The sequence below is a fragment of the Lissotriton vulgaris genome, chromosome 2_1 (genome assembly GCF_964263255.1).
Source record: "Lissotriton vulgaris chromosome 2_1, aLisVul1.2, whole genome shotgun sequence".
In the NCBI taxonomy this organism is placed as follows: domain Eukaryota; kingdom Metazoa; phylum Chordata; class Amphibia; order Caudata; family Salamandridae; genus Lissotriton; species Lissotriton vulgaris.
The window spans coordinates 1,291,719,548-1,291,743,442 of NC_141687.1; the positions used below are offsets into that span (position 1 = coordinate 1,291,719,548).

Genomic DNA, 23,895 nt, shown 5'->3' on the forward strand with positions numbered 1-23,895 from the left:
CGCTGATCTGGCGCCATAATCCTCACGTTTCACGTTCATCGGAAGTAGAGGAGCGTCACTAGCGCTCAGTTCATGGACATGGAAAGGGGACTTCAGAAGGTTCCAGCCGGCGGAAGTGGGGGTCGTCTTATACGTCGAGTATAGGACGAAACCTACATTTCATCATGAAAAGTAGGGGGTCGTCTTATACGCCGGGTCGTCCTATACGCCGGAAAATACGGTAAATGTCTGTTAGCGGAGCACCTATTTGTAAAAAAAATTCCTAAATAAGGATAAAATGTCACTATTTCCATATTTTCATCCCCCAAAAACCATTTCAGATTTGATCTAACCTTACAGCCTTTCTGACTAAAATTCATCACCTTACTCTTAGAAGTATTTATTTAAAAAAAATGTTCTTTAGTGTACCTGACCAACTCCTCCAGACGTCTTTGCAACCCGATTGGAGTTAGGTTCATGATGATAGCGTCGTCAGCATACAACAAACAACTTAATTTTAGATCACCCACTTGTGGAGGGTCCCCTTTACTCTCCCTTACCCTGCTTGGAAGGTCATTTATGTAGATTGAAAAGAGCAAAGGGGCCAAAAGGCACCCCTGCTTCAACCCGTTGTGGGTGGGGATTTTCTTTGATAGGCCTTGGGTCCCCCCTAACAGAACTTGAGTCCAGGTAGAGGAGTGTAGAGCGATTATTGCTCTTAACAAATTCCCTGGGATCCCCATTGTGAGGAGTTGGCCTGATATATGATGTTTCCAATTCTGGAACCACCTTGTATTAGTCCAAACAATCCCTTATGGTGTCTCACATTGGTGCGCAGCGGTGCGGATTTGAGCTTGCTGTTGTTTTACCATTGCAATCTTTTTATCAGATTGAAAGATCACATAAAGTACCCTAGGTACATATAAATCAAAAGCTTAGCATATTAAGTTCTACTGAACTTAGTAGTTGTAGATTAAAGGGATTAGCACACCCTGACTACAACTCACTAGCAAGGTACAGTAGGAAAACACTTAGTGTAGGTAAGTGCACCACTTGCACCTCACTAGCAGCCATGTCTGGCACAGGAGGAGCTTCAGGCTCTGCCTCTGTGATAGTTGACCCCACCAAGGCAACTTCCAGCTATGACAAACTTAGCCACAAAGACTTGAGTGCCTTGTGCACTGCAAGGGGGCTAAAAAGGGGTAGAAACCCCACCATTCCTTCCCTGATAGCCATCCTGGAAAAGGATGACTTAGATAAGGCGAGTGCAGCTCCCTTAGACTTTGGAGATGGAGTGAACACCCCTGAGAATGAGACTACTCCAGAGGAGGAAGAAGAGGAGAAAGAGGAGGAGGAGGGCTCAGAGGTAGATGAGCCTGAGGATCAGGATCAGAGGGTTGACCAGGTTGTAGTTGCCAGGCTTAACCAGGCCAACTTAGACCTACATGGGAGTGGAGAGGGCCAGCACCTCCCCAGATCCCATAACATAATTCTCCCAGGCAACAGGAGGGTGAGATCTCCATCAGGGGACTCTCACATTTCTAGTGTCTCAAGAGAATCTCAAAGGGGAATGACTTCCCCCCAGAGGAAAGAGCATAGGGCCAGGATGAGGGCTGTCCAACTCCAAATAGAGAGGGAAGAGATAGCCTTGGCTCAATCAAGCTAAACTTGCTTTAGCAAGAGAACGAAAGTTGTGTGGCTTAGATGCCACTGGTGGCAGCAATAATCCTAGAGAGAAAGACAGGAGCTATGACAATAGAAACCTGACAAAAATTGTGCCCCCCTACAAGGAAGGGGATGACATCCACAAATGGATGACTGCTCTTGAGAGCCTGCATGGTACAGCAGGTTCCTCAGGATCAGTGGGCTGCAATTTTATGGTACTCCTTTTCTGAGAAAGAGAGGATAGGCTCCTCACAGTTAGACCTGAGGATGCCAAAAACGACTCTGTCCTGAAGAGTGCTCTTATTGAAGGGTTTGGCCTAACCACTGAGCAATACAGGTTGTTGTTCAGAGACACCCAAAAGCACAGACTCAGGACTGGACTGATTTTGTTGATTGTGCCACTAAGGCTCTGGAGGGTTGGCTGCAGGGAAGTAAAGTCTCAGACTATACAGGATTGTACAATCTTATCATGAGAGAGCAGATCCTTAATAACTGTCAGAACCAGCTGTTGCATCAATACCTTATTGACTCTGATTTGACCTCTCCCCAAGAATTGGGAAAGAAGGCAGACAAATGGGTCAGAACAAGGATTAAGCAGAAACCCCCGAACCATGGTGGTGACCAGAAGAAAACGGACCAGAAGGGTGGGAATCAGAAAGATAAAGAAAAGGACCAGAAGTCTTCAGGCCCCCAAACTAGTAATAAGGAGGGTGGTTCCCAAAATGGCAACAAGAAAAAGAAGAATGATGGCCCAAAGAAACCTTGGTGTAATACCTGCAAATCAGTTTCACACTGGGGCAGTGAATGCACTAAGAAAAATCCAGTTCCTACCACTGCAGCTCCTAAAGCGCCTGCACCCCCTAGTACAGTCAGCAGTGGTAGTGCACAACCTAAGGGGTTAGTAGGGTTAACCTTGGGTACTGAGGTGGGATCTGGCCTAGTCAGAGTCCCTACTCAGGCAGTTCTCCTATATGATGTGGACTTAAATTTGTCCACTACTGTGAGTCCCAATAACCTGGGCAAGTATAGGCAGACGCCTTTGATCAATGAGAAACTGGCTCAGGCTTACAGGGACACTTGTGCCAGTGTCACTATGGTGACACCTGACTTTGTGGACCCTGGTCAGATTGTACTAGGTGAGAATTACCTAGTGACCAATGCAAGCAACACCACTACTACACATAGTGTGGCTGTTGTGAACTTCTCCTGGGGAGGGGTAGATGGCCTAAAGAAAGTTGTGGTAAGTGCAGACCTCCCAGTAGACTGTCTGTTAGGCAATGATCTTGAAAGCTCAGTTTGGTCAGAAGTGAAGTACAGGACTCATGCAGAAATGCTAGGGATTTCAGCACATGTCCTTGCAGTGACAAGGACTCAGGCTAAGAAGTGCCTTCCTGAACCAGTGGTGGATCTTGGAACAATAGACCAACCACAACCCAAGAGAAGGAGCAAGAGGGTTAAGGCTGTGCCTTCCCACTTGCCCCAGGTCGAGGATCAGCCTTCACAGGGAGCTGATTCTGCAGTCCAAGAGGAGACTGTCTCAGAGGAACTGGAGCCTGACCAGGTTGAGTTTCTGGGGACAGGGGGACCATCAAGGGCAGACCTGGGGCAGGCCCAATTAGATTGCCCTTCACTGGAACCCCTCAGACAGCAAGCTGCTGCTGAGGCTGCAGGGAATGCTCAAGGTGCCCATAAAGTATATTGGGATGATGGACTCCTTTACTCAGAGGCTAGAGACCCCAAGCCTGGTACCACCAGGAGGTTGGTTATACCTTTGAAGTTTAGGGGCTTCCTTCTTACCTTGGCCCATGATATTCCCCTTGCAGGACACCTAGGCCAGAACAAGACTTGGGACAGGCTTGTCCCTCACTTTCACTGGCCTCATATGTCAGAAAATGTCAAGGAGTTTTGTCGCTCCTGTGTCACTTGCCAAGCCAGTGGTAAGTCAGGTGGCATCACAAAGGCCCCTCTGATACCACTACCTGTGGTGGGGGTACCCTTTGAAAGAGTTGGCATAGATATTGTGGGTCCCATGGATCCTCAAACAGCATCTGGGCACAGATTTATACTGGTGGTAGTGGATCATGCCACCAGGTACCCAGAGGCAATTCCCCTGAGGACCACAACAGCACCTGTTGTGGCAAAAGCCCTCATTGCAGTTTTCTCAAGAGTGGGCTTTCCAAAGGAGGTTCTTTCAGACAGAGGTACCAACTTCATGTCTGGATGCTTAAAGGCAATGTGGAAGGAGTGTGGAGTAAACTACAAGTTTACCACACCCTATCACCCACAGTGCAATGGGCTTGTGGAGAGATTCAACAAGACCCTCAAGGGAATGATAAAAGGACTATCAGAGAAGCTTAGGCGGAAATGGGACACCCTTTTACCCTGCTTGCTCTTTGCTTACAGAGAGGTCCCACAGAAGGGGGTTGGCTACAGCCCTTTTGAACTTTTGTTTGGCCACCCTGTGAGGGGTCCACTATGTTTGGTGAAGGAAGGATGGGAGTTACCTCTCAAAAAACCTAAGCTAGATGTTGTGGACTATGTACTTGGTCTCCGCTCCAGGATGGCTGAGTATATGGAAAGAGCATCCAAAAACCTGGAGGCCAGTTAAGAATTACAGAAAGCTTGGCATGACCAAAAGGCTGTTCTGGTTGAGTACCAGCCAGGGCAGAAGGTGTGGGTGTTGGGCCCAGTGGGCCCAGCAGCACTCCAGGACAAATGGACTGGACCTTACCCTATCATTGAGAAAAGGGAGAAGTCACCTATGTGGTTGACATTGGAACCCCTAAGAGCCCCCACAGGGTGCTCCATGTAAATCGTTTGAAAGCATTTGTGGACAGGGAGGAAATGAGCTTGCTCATGGCCACAGATGGGGATCAGGAGGAAGAGAGTGACCCTCTCCCAGACCTGGTTTCCCAGAACCCTGATGATGGTTCAGTTGATGGAGTAGCCTTGGCAGGCAGCCTCACTGAGCAGCAACAGGTGGACTGCAGCCAGGTGTTGCAGGCCCACAGACATATGTTTTCACTCACACCCAGTCAAACTAACTGGTGCACCCATGAGGTGGACACTGGTGACAGTCTACCTGTGAAGAATAAGATCTACAGGCAACCTGACCATGTCAGGGATTGTATAAAGACTGAGGTGCAAAAGATGTTGGAGCTTGGAGTGATTGAGCCATCAGAGAGCCCATGGGCCAGCCCAGTACTCTTTGTGCCAAAACCTCATACCAAAGATGGAAAGAGAGAAATGAGGTTTTGCGTGGACTGCAGAGGTCTCAATGCTGTCACTAGGACAGATGCTCATCCCATTCCAAGAGCAGATGAGCTCATTGATAAATTGGCTTCTGCCAAGTTTCTGAGCACATTTGATTTGACAGCAGATCAGACTAGCTTAAGAGTCAAAAGCCAAGACAGCATTCTCTACCCCTAGTGGACATTATCAATTTGTGGTAATGCCCTTTGGTTTGAAGAATGCACCTGCCACCTTCCAAAGGTTGGTGAATCAAGTCCTTGCTGGGTTGGATGACTTTTGTGCAGCATATCTAGATGATATTGCTGTCTTTAGCTCCACCTGGGAGGATCACCTGATCCACCTGAAGAAGGTTATGGAGGCCCTGCAAAAGGCAGGCCTGACTATCAAGGCTACCAAGTGCCAGATAGGGCAGAGCAAGGTTGTGTACCTGGGCCACCTAGTAGGTGGGGGTCAGGTTCAACCATTGGAGAGCAAGATCCAGACCATACAGGACTGGGCTCCTCCAACTACCCAGACACAAGTCAGAGCCTTCTTGGGCCTGACTGGGTATTACAGAAAGTTTGTGAAGAACTATGGGTCCATTGTGACACCATTGAATGACTTGACATCCAAGAAGATGCCCAAAAAGGTTCAGTGGACAGTTAGCTGTCAAAAGGCATTTGATGACCTGAAGAAGGCCATGTGCTCTGCACCTTTCCTGAAGAGTCCTGACTACTCCAAACAGTTCATTGTACAGACAGATGCTTCTGAGTTGGGGGTGGGAGCTGTGCTTTCACAACTGGTCAAGACCAGCCCATTGCTTTTATTAGCAGAAGGCTGACCCCCAGGGAGAAACGTTGGTCAGCTATTGAGAGGGAGGCCTTTGCTGTGGTTTGGGCCCTGAAGAAGTTGAGGTCATACTTGTTTGGAACTCACTTCCTAATTCAGACAGACCAGAAGCCCCTCTTGTGGCTAAATCAGATGAAGGGTGAAAATCCCAAACTGCTCAGGTGGTCCATTTCCCTACAGGGAATGGACTTTACAGTGGAGCACCGCCCAGGGACTGACCATGGTAATACAGATGGTCTCTCCAAGTACTTCCACTTAAAACATGAAGACTTATCTGGTCAAGGTTAAGTTTAATGTCCCTGTGTTTGGGGGGGGGGGGGTTGTGCAGGAGAGTAGGGTCTGCTATCCTATGGTCACCCCAAATTTTTGCTTTTTGCTTCACTGGTTTACGACTTACTGAGGCTGTGGGCCTGCTAATCAGACCCCCAGCCTGCTGTTCTCTCTCTAAATTCACAGACATGTACTATAGGTACATAACCCAATTGGAAATGGACTCCTTGTCAGCCCCTGTACCAGGCACTATAGGTACTCAGGGCATAGGTGCCACCAAGGCCTACCAGGGGCTGAAGCATAGCTTTTGCCACCCCTGGCTGGTTCTTAAATTGACACAACTGGCTGATCACTCAGCTGGGGCAAGTGGGTGTAATCACCCCTTGCTTAGATATAGTATACCTATATCTAAACCTATATCTGGACACATATAAACCTGTGAGCCACTCCTATGGAAGGCCTTATCAATCCTGGAGGCAGAGTGCGTGGTTTAATGTGAGATGGTGCTCTGGCATGAGCTGAGCCTGTCTGCAGCCGCCGGGAACAACTCCCTAAGCTGATCCGGGATAATGCCATACCATATACTATTAAGTGCATTATAATCCTCGCGGTTATATAGCAACTTTGGTTTGGCTTTATCAAAACATGTCGTGTAAGGTGTCATACGATTTGGAATACTATCCCCTCGACAGCTCTGTCGACGGCGATAGCATTCCACCCCTCTAGAGGGAGAAGACATGTTACTTTACTGAAACGCGGTTGATTTTTAAAAGAGCCTCAGATCCACAAAATGGATGCTTCTGCCACAGACACGAGTCTGACCTCCTGCTGCTGACCGAAACTCAGCAGAGGAGGCCTGGACAAAGGGTTTCCTGTCGCAGGGCGGTGTTACACCACCCCAGACAGGAGATAGTGGATTGTAGCAGGGAGGTTTGAAAGAAACCAGACACTGCCTGGAGAGCACAAGGCTGCCCCTTGCATAATCCGGCCAAACCGGTTCTGGGGCACACTAGCCCCTGTCCCAGCGCGGCCTGGATCAAAGGAAAGGGGTGTATCCACCCCCTTCCTGGGTCCCACCCATAGGAGCCATGGGTCTATAAATTGGGATCTGATCAACCTATTTATCTTATTATTAAGAGATTTAATTTTATTAGGAAGTATTATTTTGGGGGTAGCGTTATCACCTTTCATCTTTCTTCCTAACTTTCTGACAGCAATCATGACTCTTTCATATCTCACGATCGGGTTATCCCAGGTTAAACTGAACGCAATGTTCTTAAATACCCAATGAAGATTCGGAAGGTTCTTATGTGACCAATAAGTGTGACTATTACTTCTAGAATATGTTACTGTCTCATTCCTCTGATTCCATAGTTCAGGTTTCTCGAAGTTTAAAGCTATCTTGACAGCAAATATGTTGTGGTCGCTCAAATTAGTAGGAAGAACCTTAAACTGGGAGAATGCCCCGAACAGTTGAAAGGACATTGCCATATAATCGAGAAGGGAATTGCCATGCGACCCGTGAAAGGTGAGAGCTGCAGGTGAGTCATCTGGGAATCTGCCATTTAATACTATAAGATCAAGGTTTCTCAATGTGAACGTGGGCCGGAAAATCAGGCGAGGAGGCCGTATGTAGTGTGCAATGATGGGTCTTTAATTTTATCAAGAACAAAGTTACTACAGGCGATGAAACGGTAATGTGGACGCCCTCGCGATGATGTCTTGTCTTCTCCCTCAGATGATGGAACAGGTTCTCCGGGGTGGATGCGTGCAGGGCGGTCCTCGGAGGAAAGAGAGAGCACAAGGAGCGGTTAGTCCAGCCTGACTCGCTATGACACTGTTCTGCAACCAGCACCGGGAGTGTACGGGAGTAGAGAGCGACAGTGAGGAAAGGGTAGCGGGACGGCTTCGGAAGGGAGAGAGAGACAGGGTGTCAGGTGAGGGATCGTGAGGGGTCAGCCTATGTACTAAGTGCTGTACAAGTGATGACGTGCTATACAAATCTTTACAGTGCAGGCCAGACCTTGTGCTACTAAGGAGAGAGGGACAAACACTATAATCAAAGCACCTAGGGTGCTACTGAGGTGGGTTCGGTAGTACTCACACGCTCCGCCGCAACTCCCAGGTGAGTTGCGGCCGCTCTTCAGCCTCCTCCTCTGGACTCCACCAGTCTTCGCTCCACTCTTCTACCTCTTCTTTCGTCTGGTCTGCTTCAACGCCGGTCCGAGCCTCCTGCCACGAGATCGCTGCTCCGACGGTGTCTCTGTCCTTGCTTCCGCTTTTTCCCTGTTCCAGCGGTGATTCCGAGGCGGGACTTCCGGGGTCAGGTGGGTGTGGTTCCGGGAGTCGCCCGTTCCTGATTGGTTCCTGGAAGAGAGAGAGAGGAGGGGTGCTGGTTGTCAGGTTGGTGTCCCAGGACGCTTCATCGGAGGCTGTCGTGAAGGGTGAGTGTCCGAAAATGGGAGGTACGGGAGGGGTTGGCTTTAGTCCCGTATCACACTCAAATTTTGCAACAGTAAAAGGCCACGTTTATCAAATCTTAAATTGGAAGGGAATATTGCCTCTGGTATGAACCAAACCTCCTCCAGGTCTAGATTGGAAAAGGATGTGATTGAGCTATTATTAATCTTGGCATTAAAATCTCCTACCATCAGGATATACACACTTTCATCATTGCTACATAACTTTTGCACAAAAGTGCAAATGGAATCGACCAGAGGGGTGGACGCCTTCCCAGGGGGGATATATACATTTACCACATACAGAAATGTTGCACATCCCAAGTTGTCTTGTTCTAATTTGAATTTTGCACAGATACAGCAATTTGAAGGATGAATAAATATCTCAGGGACCCATACTAACTCACAACTTAGCAGAATGGCTAATCCTCCACTTGCATGCCCCTTTATAGATTTTTTTGCTGCACTACAATGCACATAGTAGTTATCTAACTAGAATTCATCAATTGCCCAGGTCTCTTGGAGGCAGATTATTTTGGGGTCTAGGTGTGCTAAGGAAGTAAGCTTAAAATTATCTTTTCCTAGCCCCGCCACATTCCAAGACACGATTGTTCCTAGTAGGCTACCTACGCTCTGTGGGGATAGTGTTAGTAGATTTAGCCCCATTCAAGGCGCCTGCAATCCAGTTCCATTTTGACACCTCATCTCCACTATCAATGCCAAGGACCTCCTGAACCTCGGGTGCTACTACCTTTATTTTTCTTACACCCGATCCCCTCCCAACTGTGATTTCCAAATCCTCAAATTTAGAGGTCATATTCTCACCCTCATGGACATTTAATCCTGTCCCTTGCCAAAAATGAAAGGTTTCGAGACGCTGCAACGGAGCACCCTGGGAAGTGGGGCAGACAATAACGTCTATTCCTCTTTTCCTAAAGCCATCCGCATTTGCTAACACGAGGGAAGACACCACCCCTGACGTAAAGATTGCTTTAGTGACTTGAGGTTTGTGCCTCCAATATAAAAGGACTAGTTTGATATCTTTAGAGGAAATTAACTTTAGATCCTCTATTTCCGATAGGATTCCAAGAAGGGCCCTTCTATTCAATGTCATAGGCTCAGCATCAAAAAGAGGGATAAAAAATAAGGCATTATTCACATGTCCAGTACCTAGCTCTAGGGGCCTCAATACATTCGTATCGTAAGGGCTCCTCGTGGAATCAGTGGATTTACCCCCTTTATTGTTGTTAACCGATGTAGTCATATTACAACTAACTCCCCCACCATTACTTAAATCAGGGTTCATGAAAATCAAAGCGGGACCCACTGATTCACACGCGGTCCCACTTAATTCTGTACTCAGGGCTGGTATAAAGATTTTTATATTATCCACCGTTGCGCTCCTGTGCCACTCTCCAGATTAGAATCCCTTCTTTTCCTGGCCTCGCCCAACCCATTTTCATTCTGGGAGATACTTGACCTACTAGTCAGACTAATCGGCTGGGGGGACATTATCTTGCTCCTCAGTTGTAGTCAAATTTATCCTCTGTTTAGCCACTGATGATGTGTTATTTTCATCATCAGGAGCGAAATTAGAATGATCCGATAATACTACGCTTTGGAACAGCAGATTTCTTTGCTTACATTTTGGGAACCGGCGATTTTTCCCCTTCCTTTTCCTCCTACAATGGTTTTTAACACTTCCCTCGCTTACTAATAGATGTTCCTCCCCAGAGGCTTCTAAAATATTAATTATTTCAGCAGATTCATGAGGTTTGGGTTTTTTACACTTGCTCATATTAAAAATTGGGAAAACACGCACTGTGTCTATCACTGGAGAGACCTTTACATTTACCATTTTCCCCTCAGTGGGGACCTTTGTGGAGTCGTTAACAATAATTTGGGATGGGCTTGGAGTTAGATTTCTTCCAGACAGCAAACATCCAACGTCCACCAACTGATTATTCGGTTCCTCTAACCCTAGGCCATTAGCAGCTTCATGAATCCTGCCATTAATTTGACAAAGATTATTACGTATAGTGGAGGAACACTTCACACATACTTGGCTATGTTGTTTAAGTTCTAAAACCCCTCCCAAAATGGACGTTAGAACTTTGAGGATATGATCCGAGTTAGAGGCACTCTTCTCCAGTAGGGACAGAATTGCAGCTAAAAAAAATTCCAATTTAGTAAATGTATACGTTAGCCCCCCTGATCCTGCAATCTCATTTTTAGACAGTGAAAACGCGGAGTTCTCTACCTGGTTATCACGAGGCATAGATAAATCATGAAAATCTGATGTCAAAGAGAATTTAGTAGGTGTACTGCTATACATAATTGGCATGTGTGAGTTCCTGCTTGAGGAGACAATATGTCCTTATTCGGATGGGGATCTATAACCAAACATTGAGCACCCGATTTTTCTAACTGCTTCAATTGTTCTGCGTTCTTTTCCAGTTGAATGGCAATATCCGGAAGTGTGAGGTCTTCTGTTTTTGCCTGCCCCTTAAGTTCACTATGGACTTTCTGACGTTCACTTTTAGGTGAAAATTCTCTTCTTTTTATTGAGGATGAGCAGTCTAGTAAACTCCTTTGTGATACACTTACATTGTCATGTACTTTGTCAAAAAGGGTTATCAAATCTGCTAGTGGAGAAAGAGGGGTGACTTCCTCACTTTCGCCACCCTTACTTACTCTGGGTGGAAACTGCCACCTCATTCCTAGATAGGGCCAAATCCATCTCCAAACCCGAATTTTTCTCCACCCCTTCTTGATATGACACAACAGCTCGACTTACTATAGAAGGGGGTGCTACATTGCCTACATCCCCATTAGATTTCTGTATTATTATTACAGGAAAGAGTGCTTCTGGTCTTGATATATGGCTATCTACTCCATTCTCAGCTATTATTTCGGAGTCCATTATCACCTCCATTGACTTATCCTCATTTCCCAAAACTCCAAGATCTACGTTGTTTTGCCCTGTTCCGCTCTTAAACCTTCTTCCCTTTTTAGAGAACATTGATGTTATTGATGGGTATGATTTTAAAAGAGATAGATGAGCACCAATTTTGCATCTACGGATTAATTTTTGATGTTTTGGGGGGCTCCACGAATTCTTGTCACTCTTATCACTATGGTTAATGGCTTCTAGAGGGTTTACAGATTTTACTTTAGACTGTGAACACAGTTTTACCATGGCAAAAGAAGTTATCACCACTTAAACTTAGGGTTCCTCCAGCTAAAGATGTGACAAGGCTAGCAGGAGAGAGCAATTCGTTCCAAGAGAAAGGATAACTGAATGGTAACTGAATGAAGAGAAAAACACTGCCTTAGGACAGATTTTACGTGGCGTTATATCCGACAAAGAGTATTCCTCAGATAGCTCCCAGATACCTCCGAAGACCCCCACGGCTATTCACATGACACCTTACCCAAGGCCTGGGCGATTCAGCGGTAGCCCAATCAGAGCCGCACGCCAACCCCGGTCTGGCATCTTGGGCTATGGTGACTATGATAACCGTGGTAGACTTCTTGGGTTGAAGTAACGCTTGAAGATTAGGAATAAAACCAGCACACACCACCCTAAATATTGTACAAGTCTTATATCCGGACAGTATCTGAGATTAGTCAATAGTTACTCCCAGTGACCAAAACAGGCAAGGCAAAAGACGCCTGAGACTCCAAAGTCTAAGTTCAAGGTCCAAGGTCCACAGGTCCACGATCCACAATCCACAGACCGACGATCAAAGGAAGATATAGAACTGATGAAAACCGATAAAACAGCCACCACTGCAGAACCACGGACACAGATCCACAGCAGACCTGACGTGATCAAGGCAAGTCACCTGGCGCAGCACAATATAGCACAGAGCACATAGCGCAGAGAAGGCAAGCAAGAAGTGAGTCCACGGCTAGAGGGAAAGAGCGATGGGCGATGGGAGCACATACAACTCGTACAACTCGTAGTCGCCCCACACGCCCAGCTCACCTCGTTTTTTTCACACTATCAGTCTCTCGCCTCCTGCGCTTTCACGCAACTTCTTACTTCCGTTTTACTGTGCTTCACAAAATGCAAACGCAAAGCAAAGCTCACAAGGGCCATCCAATTGGGGGGTCATTGAGGGGTCCACCCGCTCCTCACCTCCTGGTCTCCACGTCTCTGCTTCGCCCCCCCCTGCCTCGCCGACCTTACCAACATAACCTCATTGACAACTTGGTTAGTCCTGGCCTGGAGTACTGTGTGTTCGTCTCTTGAGTGTACTTGCCTCTATTGCTCCTATAGCATACTATTAGGCTGTAAAGTGGTAAAGTTTGCAAGCTTGATATCCAATACTGCTGAGACATACATACCAGAGATTTCAGATTACTTTGTTAAGAATCTGCCTCAAGTGTTTGTCTCTTTCTCAAACCTTCACCTCAATTTCCCTCAATAGATAGCGTTGGTTTCAGGTTTACAATCTGCTAAAAGCCACACATCACTCCATGTGTGGAGGGTTGGGGATTTGCATTGGAATACAGAAAACTCTTTCCTCAACACCAGAACTTCACAGATGATTAATTTTGCTTTTTTGCAAATATCTTTCTTAGCACATTTCAATGACGCAAAATGAAATATGGACCATTTGCCCAGCATGCCAATACCTTTATTTGGGAAAGGGGGAGCAAAGCACAGCATATCCAATAAACTACTGATGCTGTCTCTTTCGCATGGAGTCCTGTCCTGCCCCAGATTTGTAGAATACTGTTGGGCAGCACATCTACAATATATTTTGGAGTGGGTGGTTTAGAAGAGAGAAAAGTAATGGCTATACATGGACCACACAGTGGTGTGCTGGTTGCTGTGGGACCTGGTTTGGTTCACCAAAAGTAGTCGCACCAAAAGTGCATACCTAGCGACGCCCACGAGAACTGTCCTAGATATGTGTGACTGATTTGCAATTGAGAGGGGCTTTACTACTTTTGCGTCTCCCAATACCCCCCTGGCATGTAATCCAGACTTTTAACCTGCTCTCGACCCTAAAGCATTTTCTGAGTGGACCCGAAGGGACAGTAGAATTCTGATCGACCTATTTGAAGCCCAGTCCATCAAAGTTTTCAACCAATGAAAGCACAAATTCTGACTCCTAGAAACCTTCCGTCTTCAATACTGACAATTCCATCACTGAACATTCCACCATGCAAACTCTATGGCGGTAACATGTTCACACATTCCCTCACACCATTCTAATCACACATTAGGTCGTTTGAGGGCACCAAGGGATTGATCTCAAGAACCTAAGCCGTGCCTCCAACATCCATATCAGAAACGATGGGAGAACAATCTGGAACAACTAACTCCAGAAAAACAGTAGGAATGTCTATGGAGGGAGATCCCCAAAATGCACATGAACCTTTCCCCACATTGAAACAGCCTTAGAAATCATGTTCCAGTGGTACCTAACACCTGTCAGGCTTTTTCCCAACTTCCCGACCACCCCCACGGCATCCCGGTGTCATGATTTGGATTGCGAGCGGGCCGCTGTCCGCATAATGCGTGGCAAAATGCTCCCCTTTTGAAACAGAACTACACTACCCAGGAGGGATAGCGGTTACGCGACGCATCAGCGCCAGCCACACCCTACCCGGAAATAAAAGAACACGGCGGCTGCAGTCTGTGCCGATAATTTGTTCCGTGTGTTGTAAGGAGGTTTGTAGATGAACTTTTGACGGCGCAAATCGTGAGTAACTGCTCATTTGGAGCGCGCACTGGTGTTGGAGTTACCCGGACGGGTGACAGTCTGTATGTCTTCTTTTCGCTCCCGTGGGCATTGAATATCGTCAGGAGCCTACGTTTGTCTTTTCCCAAACGGCAGAGAAGTGCGGCTGCATTCTCTAGCAGGGAAAATAGTCTTGTGCATAAAAATATACTATTGTGTGTATTAATCAGGATCAGAGCTAGCGTTTGTTAAGTACTGTTGCTTTAAGAAACGCGCTCTCCTGAATGAAGTAGTTTGGGCTCAAACAATTACTTGGGTGCATTTTGGACTCACGAAGGGGTTACAAAGACTCTGCAAGTGACATGAAAGTTAAAACATGAAACAAGGGTGAAGAAACCTATTGTGTCATTTTTATCATTTGTCTGCCGACAATGTTTTGCTTTGTTTTCTTTTCTTCAGTGCAGGAGAGAATCCACGGGGGGTTTCTAATCAAGGGGATTAGAGCAACGCAAAACAGAACACTGAACTGAAGTGGTAGGTGAGGTCTTGAACTGCTGTGTAAGCACCCTGTTAGGAAAATAGCTTCACCTTATTCTATGTATTGTTTTATTTCAGTTGGTTGCTGCCCCGGATAGTACCCTTGCCTCTCTCTCCTGTATATATACATAAAGACCTTCTGTTTTCCCTCACAGGTAACCTAGAGAAGTCTTTGGTATAACATTTATTGTAGATAGGAGTCCAGTGGTTGTTAGGGAGGGGGTGTTATTCTAAATACCCTGTCTTTGTCGTTTCAGATCTCCTTCCCCGCTGTCCCCTTCCTTTCCCGCGCTCACAGGACTATTCTGTCTAGTCTGTGATAACCAAGTCAGGCAGCAGGATTGTTGGGTGGGTGAGGGTATAGGTCTTTCAGCACAGCCCCGAGGAGAATTGAGTCGGAGCCTGACAGAATTATCGGCCCACGAAAAAAGGTCCTCCTCTTGGCTGTGTTGAAAGAGAATGGCCACTCTTGATGACGTTCTGGCAGCCTTAGCCTTAGTGCAGACAGAACTGGCAGCCTCCAATAGAGAAGTGGCGGCTTCCAGAACAGAGAATGCGCAATTGCGAGCTCGCATGGATAGGTTGCAGGGGAATCCTTTTGATGCTGGGGCTAGCGCTGCCCCTACCCCTTCTTTAGTGGTAGAAATGCCCACACAAATACCACTAGCTCCCCCTGAAAGGTTTTATGGGGATAATAAAAAGGTCCAGGTATATTATGACACAGGTACTCCTACACTTTATGTGCAAACCAAAAATGTTTTCAACTAATCAGGCCAGGGTGGCTTCTCTCATTTCATATCTTGGGGGGGAAGCAGCACAGTGGGCTGTCCCGGTGGTTAGATGATCCCCTGCTCCATGACTGGGATGAGTTTAGGGCAGAGTTCGAAAAAACATTTGACCGTAGAGCTGAAACCTTTTCAGCAGATAGGGAGTTGTTGGTACTTAAACAGGGGAGCACAGATCTAGTGACTTATCTTAATAGTTTCCGTCGCCTGATTGAGGAAACAGATTGGCCAGAGGCTAAACAATCTGCTTTATTCTATCAAGGCCTCAATGACGAAATGAAGGATGAGCTGGCACATCGACCCTCAACCCCGCACCTGTACTGCTCTTATTGAACTCGCTCTACGCCTGGATCATCGGATAAGAGAGCGTAAAGGAGATCTAAGAAAGAAAGAGCCGATAGCGGTGGCTCCTGATCGAGGTGGCGAAAGAACGACCTCGACACAGGACGCTATGTAGATTGGAGCAGTTAGGGCGGCGTTACCCTTCAGCGAAAAGGAACATCGCAGAAAAAACGGCCTGTGTTTATATTGTGGGAAAAAAGGGCATTATCTCCGCGAGTGTCCCACGAAGCCCAAAACTGGAAGATACCGAACGGGACAAACAGCTGCCGGAGCATCTGATAAGAAGACGGAAAACTCCAGTGCTTGAGAGTGGAAGAAGGGGAACCCTCAAGTTTGACCATCATCCCTTCCATTACGCCTGGTTGTGACCAGGAAAGGAATCATGTGTTCTTGTCCTTGTCTTTGTTCGTGGAGTCCGGAGAAAAGGAAGTCAAGGCTATAGTGGACTCTGGGGCCACTGGTTGTTTTATAGACTATGCAGAAGCTGAAAGACTGGGAATACAGCTTATTTCGAAGAAACAACCTGAACTGGTATATGCTGTAGAAGGGAGTGAACTGATAGCAGGACCCATCAAATATCATACCCCTGAATACAATTGCATCTACAAAGGTATCCACCAGGAGATGATCTCGTTTAATGTGATACAAGCTCCCCAATATGGCATCATATTGGGGCTCCCCTGGCTTCAGAAAAATGAACCATTCATTCACTGGACGTCTAAGACAATTAATTTCGTTTCAGAATATTGCAAAGAACATTGTTTGTTGAACAAGGAATGCCCTTCTCGGGCCTTAGCGTTGCTACATAACATCGCCACTGCCGCAGAAAAAGAAGTGGTGTTGCCTCCCTGTTATTCGGCTTTTTCGAAGGTGTTCAGTGAGGAACAAGCTGAGGCGCTTCCGCCTCATAGAACATTCGATTGTCGCATTGATTTGGTTCCAGGGTCAGCAGTACCAAACGGTAGGCTTTACGCTCTTACCGTTCCTGAGAACGAGTACCTCAGGGCTTATCTGGACAAATACTTGGCTATTGGGTACATCCGACCTTCGAGATCCCCGGCTTCGTCACCTTTATTTTTTATACCGAAGGCGAATGGGGAGAAGAGGTGCTGTATCGATTATCGCGCTCTAAATACCATCACCATAAAGAATCAGTACCCGTTGCCCCTGATCCCGGTTTTATTGGAACAAGTCAGAACAGCTACAATCTATACGAAGCTTGACCTGCGAGGCGCGTACCACCTGGTCCGCATAAGAAGGGGCGATGAGTGGAAGACGGCCTTTAAAACGCGGTATGGGCTCTTTGAATACCTTGTGATGCCCTTCGGGCTTTGTAATGCCCCAGCCGCGTTCCAATTCTTTCTGAACGAGGTACTCAGGGAGTTCCTGGATAATTTCGTAGTTGTTTACATCAACGACATCCTGGTGTATTCCAATACGACGGAGGAACATCGAACACACATGAGCAGGGTGTTGGAGGCTTTGATGTGTCATCATCTTTATTGTAAAATCACTAAATGTGAATTTCATGTGAACACCGTGGAGTTCCTGGGGGTGATGCTCACTCCCTCAGGTCAGGTAATGGCAGAAAGGAAAGTCAGAGCCATAAAGGAATAGCCATGTCCATGTACAGTAAAAGACATTCAGTGTTTATTGGGGTTTGCTAACTTTTATAGAAGATTTATCAGTGGCTTTTCTGCCCTGGTGACCCCTTTAACCCGCATTACTAGAAAGAATGTACCGTTTCATTGGGATAAAGACGCTCAACGGTCGTTCGAGGGATTGAAAGAGGCCTTCACCAAAGCTCCTGTTTTGACTCATGCCAATCCAGAATTGCCTTTTGTGGTAGAGGCAGATGCGTCTGAAGTTGCTGTAGGGGCTGTTTTATCTCAGAGACACGAGAACACTGGAATCCTACACCCTATCGCCTTCATGTCGAGGAAACTCAGTCCTGCAGAAACCAATTACACCATTGCCGAAAAAGAGTTGCTGGCAATAAGAGACGCATTTCTAGAATGGAGACATTGGTTGTTGGGAGCAGTTCATCAGGTTACGGTCTACATGGACCATCGTAACCTGCAATTTATAAGAGCAGCACGTCATCTTACCCCCAGACAGTTACGCTGGATGCTGTTTTTTGAGGAGTACAGATTTGTGGTCACGTATAGACCCGGAATCAACAACAAAAAGGCAGATGCTTTGACCAGGCAAGAAAGTCCTGTGATGCATGCCATAACCCCAAGTAGATCCATCATTGATCCTGCTAAGGTGGTGTGTGTTGCACAAACGGGAGACTTTTTGCAAGCAGTGCGGTCAGGGGTACAGTCCTGTACTTGGAGAACTTGGCTTCGCCACCATCCAGAGTGGAGAATGAAACAGGGAGTAGCCATGAAGGGAACACAAGTTCTTGTACCTACCAAAACATTGCGAAGAACTGTGTTTAAATGGTGTCACGAAACGCCTAGTGCAGGCCATATGGGACAAGTGAAGACTCTGGAGAAGGCGTTGAGACAATTTTGGTGGCCTTCCATTCGTATGGATTTATGTCAGTGGGGAAGACAATGTGTACAGTGTGCCAGAATGAAATCAGACTGACAACAGCCCCAAGGGTATTTACAACCCTTACCAACTCCTGAGACACCATGGGAAAGCTTCTCCGTGGATTTCATCGTTGGACTACCTAAGGATCAAGGCAAAACGGCCATTCTGGTCGTTGTGGATTATCTCACAAAGATGGGACATTTCATTGCTTGTGATCAAGTGCCAACTGCGGGTCGATTAGCACACCTTCTATTGATACACGTGGTGAGGTTGCATTCTCTCCCAAAGGTGATAGTTTCGGACAGAGGGGCCCAATTTACTGCCGGTTTCTGGAGGGTCTGGTGTTCGGCTTTACACATATCCTCATCTCTATCCACCAGTTTTCACCCACAATCCGATGGCCAAACGGAGAGACTAAATCAATCCCTGAAACAATACCTCCGTTGCTATGTTCAAACAGATTCAGATTCCTGGGTGGATTGGTTGTGGGTGGCAGAGCTAGCATACAATAGCACTCAACACTCTTCTACAGGTCATTCCCCTTTTTTCAGTTCCTATGGTCATCATCCTAGGGTAAATCCCTTGGTGCTCCCAAATGAAGCGGTTCGGCTGCCAGACGTCAAAGCAAGATTGAGGCGCATTCGCAAGATACTTCTGGCGACGCGCAGGAATCTTGTTCAGGCCAAGGTGAGGTACAAATCACAGGCGGATAAACATCGTAGGCCTAGTCCGGTATACAAAAAAGGGGATCTGGTGTGGCTGTCTACGAAACACATTAGATTCAGGAGATATAGTGTGTTTAATCCCAGGTTCATTGGTCCTTATCGGGTGGTTAAACGGGTGAACCCTGTGGCTGTGAAGTTGAGGTTGCCTGTTCATCTCAAGATACACCCTGTATTTCATGTGTCTCTCCTGAAGCCCTCTCGTGCCCCTGTGTGTTGGGCTCCCTTGCCTGTGTGGGTGCAGAATGATAAGGAGTATGAGGTTTTGCGAGTCCTGGATTCCAGGAGGGTAAGGGGGAGGCTCCAGTACTTGCTTTCATGGAAAGGCTATGGCTCGGAGGAAAACTCTTGGGAACCGGCTGGGTCGGTGCACGCTCCACGCCTTGTGTCCCGATTTCATAAACTGTATCCTGACCGGCCTGCGCCTGGACAGCGTCCCTTGTGAGGGGGGATGTACTGTCATGATTAGGATTGCGAGCGGGCCGCTGTCCGCATAATGCGTGGCAAATTGCTCCCCTTTTGAAACAGAACTACACTACCCAGAAGGGATAGCGGTTACGCGACGCATCGACGCCAGCCACACCCTACCCAGAAATAAAACAACACGGCGGCTGCAGTCTGTGCCGATAATTCGTTCCGTGTGTTGTAAGGAGGTTTGTAGATGAACTTTTGACAGCGCAAATCGAGAGTAACTGCTCATTTGGAGCGCGCACTGGTGTTGGAGTTACCCGGACGGGTGACAGTCTGTATGTCTTCTTTACGCTCCAGTGGGCATTGAATATCGTCAGGAGCCTACGTTTGTCTTTTCCCAAACGGCAGAGAAGTGCGGCTGCATTCTCTAGCGGGGAAAAGAGTCTTGTGCAAAAACATATACTATTGTGTGTATTATTCAGGATCAGAGCTAGCGTTTGTGAAGTACTGTTGGTTTAAGAAATGCGCTCTCCTGAATGAAGTAGTTTGGGCTCAAACAATTACTTGGGTGCATTTTGGACTCACGAAGGGGTTACAAAGACTCTGCAAGTGACATGAAAGTTAAAACCTCAATGTATGAGAAAACATGAAACAAGGGTGAAGAAACCTATGATGTCATTTTTATCATTTGTCTGCCGACAATGTTTTGCTTTGTTTTCTTTTCTTCAGTGCAGGAGAGAATCCACGGGGGGGTTTCTAATCAAGGGGATTAGAGCAACGCAAAACAGAACACTGAACTGAAGTGGTAGGTGAGGTCTTGAACTGCTGTGTAAGCACCCTGTTAGGAAAATAGCTTCACCTTATTCTATGTGTTGTTTTATTTCAGTTGGTTGCCGCCCCGGATAGTACCCTTGCCTCTCTCTTCTGTATATATACATAAAGACCTTCTGTTTTCCCTCACAGGTAGGAGAGTAACCTAGAGAAGTCTTTGGTATAACAGTGGTTGTTAGGGAGGGGGTGTTATTCTAAATACCCCGTCTTTGTCGTTTCAGATCTCCTTCCCCGCTGTCCCCTTCCTTTCCCGCGCTCACGGGACTATTCTGTCTAGTCTGTGATAACCAAGTCAGGCAGCAGGATTGTTGCGTGGGTGAGGGTATAGGTCTTTCAGCACAGCCCCGAGGAGAATTGAGTCGGAGCCTGACACCCGGAGCTGCCACCAAGCTACAGACGTGTTCCTGGGTTAAAATGTGGCTATATTCTAAATGTAATGCATAATATATATATATATTTTAGAAGGAAATCAAAATTTGTGCCAATCACACCCAGAGACAAAATTGATGTTTTTAGTGATCTGGTCAAAGGGGATTTGGACAAACTACTAGGAAATCGAACAGTCTGCATAAATGTCAGCAAAGACCAATGGAGTGCTATAAAAAGCCTTCAGCAGAACGCTGGCATTATAATTAAACCCTCAGATAAGGGTGGGAATGTTGTTCTTATGCCTAGAGATCTATACATGGAGGAGGCAAAGAGACAACTTTTGGATGAAACATGTTACTGCAAAGTAGACAAACATTATTTAGTTAATCTACAGGAGACATATAAACAATTAGAGCACTGGCAAGATAAAGGGTTACTAACATGGGATGAAGAAAGATATCTCCATAAAGAAAATCCCAAAACACCAACTTTCTACCTATTGCCGAAAGTGCACAAGAACATGTCTAAGCCACCAGGGAGGCCCATAGTTTCATCCATAGATAGCCTCTTCGAACATACAAGTACCTACATAGACCACTTTCTCTTTCCTTATGTAAAAGAATTATCTTCCTATGTGAGAGACACCACCGATTTTATTCACAAACTCTCTGAAATCGGATTGGATGAGCACTGTTGGCTGGTATGTCTTGATATCGAGTCCCTTTATACGAGCATTAGGCACAACGACGGCATCAAGGCATGCCAGTTCTTTCTGAAACAGCGCAAATTGGAGTATTTGGAACATACCCTGATGTTATTGGAAATGAACCGGCTGTGTCTGAACGAAAATGTATTTCTATTTGACAAAGTACACTATAGACAACAACAGGGGACTTCCATGGGCGCCTACTTTGCCCCCAGCTATGCCAACTGGTTGGCTGGTGGGAGAAGCAGGTGCTCTGGAACGACCTCACGGAGAAATGGGCATTGAATGTGGTTAAATGGATGAGATACATAGACAACGTCTTCTTTATCTGGCGGGGATCTGAGAATAATTTGAATTGTTTTATTGATTGTTTAAACATCAACAATGTAAACTTAAAATTTACAAGACACTATAACAGACACACTGTAGATTTCTTAGACGTCAAAGTTACCAAGGTAAACAACCAATTGACCACTACACTTTTTCGCAAAGAGACAGCAGGGAACTCGTTACTCCACTTCTCAGTGCTCACCCCCCAAGCTTTCAATGGGGAATCCCTTTCAGTGAGTTCTTAAGAGCTAAACGCAACTGTTCTACCGAATCACATTTCCAAAAAACTAAGAAGATGAGAGATTCAGAGTTAGAGGATATTCTAACAAATCACTCGTGGAGGCAGAATCTAAAGTTAACAAGATGTCAAGAGAGGAGACACTAACTCCCAAAGCCAGCATTTCTACTACCAGTTCTGGAAACCCTAAAATAAGATTCATAACAAAGTATTGTAGCCAGTCCAACCAAATACGGCAAATACTGCAAAGTAGATGGGATATATTAAGGCAAGATCCCATCTTGAGAAATGTCGTCAGTACCACTCCGGGCATTTCATACAGACGAGGCCAGTCTCTAAAAGACTGTCTAGTACAACGTCATGTATCCCCGAAAGAAACTGACTGGCTAAAAACTACAAAAGGGTTCAGAAAAATTGGGAATTGCAAGGCATGCAAGTACAGTCAGAACTGTAAAGAGATCTTCCTACCTAAAACGAAAATTAAATGGAAGATTAATACTCTAATCACATGCACCACGGAGTTTGTGGTGTATCTTATTCGGTGTCCCTGTAACTTATGGTACATAGGGTCAACCACAGCATCTGTAAAGAAACGCATTCTAGAACATTGGCGTGCAATTACTAATCAGGACTTCCCATACAGCACTGGGAGACACTTTAGCCGATTCCACCAGAATGATGCATCAAAAGCAAGTTATATAGGGATTGCCACGATCAAAAGCAGTATCAGAGGTGGAGATAGATTTGGAGCGCTACGCAAATTAGAGTCACTTTTGATTCTATTGGCAGGTACTCTCTTTCCCGATGGTTTAAATATGGACGAGGAGTTACACTCCCACCTTTAAAAATGTACAACCTAAACAGACAGTGGAATTGTTAATAGGAGAGCTGTATTCTCATCATATAGATCTAACTTTTAAACTTTCCCTTCCCGTACACCCTCACACCTTTTGTTACTTATTCCAGCTAAATTAACTATAAAGAATATTCTGTAAGGACACTTGTGTCCCTTTTGGTCCTCGTAATATCAATATGGTTATGAAAGACTATTTTAATGTTTATAGTAAACCAATACTCTTCCCTCTTTTCTTTTCCTTTCGTAGGTTTGGAAATAGGAGACAACCTAATCAACCTTCAGCTGTACCTGTTTATACAACTAGCTAATTATTCATATATGATTGTACTAATATTTGCTTAGTGTAAAAGTACAACAATGTATAAATTGGTTTGTTTAAGCTGGATATATGGTACTATACCGTAAGGTGTTTTTGAGTTCTGACAGTCAAATTCCATAATTTTGCATTGGTACTAAACCTTAACCTTGGACCAACTAATGAATTTTGCAAAACTCCGAATTATATTAAAATAATAAGCTGTTTTTTTATACTTTTTCACTTATGAAATAATGTATTCACGCACAAAATCACCATGGATATAATTAATTGTCTCACAGAATATCAGTGACAGTAACCGATATTAGAATCATTGTGTATCAAGAAGTATTGAGCATATATGAAAAGATGTTTTCTATTTCAATGGATTTGTGTGGTTACACCTTTAAAAGGTGGTATGAGATGAACGCTGGTCATGTGACCAAGAACAACTTGTTGTTCGAAATGCGTTATCCCTCGACTTTTTGATTTGCCGAATAAACATAATTTTGGAAGAACTACGGGCTTGTCTGAATTCTATGACCTGAATTCTGCTTTTCGGATGTATATATATATATATATATATATATATATATAAAAACTCCACCGCCGCTGCTTGTTGTTCGGCGCTTCAAATTTCAGAAAGAAGGAGCACGGACCACAGTTCTGCACTAACGAATTCCTTTTTATTTTCATTTAGGTAAGTCAGCCATAAAGCGTTTCAACTCCGTAGAGCCTTGATTTTATATATATATATATATATATATATATATATATATA

The 23,895-nt window shown here is 45.7% G+C and overlaps 1 long non-coding RNA gene across 1 annotated transcript in view; it reads right to left on the reverse strand.

Annotated features, from left to right (window-relative positions):
- Positions 1 to 7,628: 7,628 nt before the first annotated feature.
- Positions 7,629 to 23,895, reverse strand: part of LOC147732525 (uncharacterized) — a 47,872-nt gene continuing 31,605 nt past the window's right edge. Inside the window, exon 3 of the long non-coding RNA XR_015308473.1 lies at positions 7,629 to 8,361. This is a non-coding gene — a long non-coding RNA (uncharacterized LOC147732525). The remainder of the gene's footprint in view (positions 8,362 to 23,895) is intronic.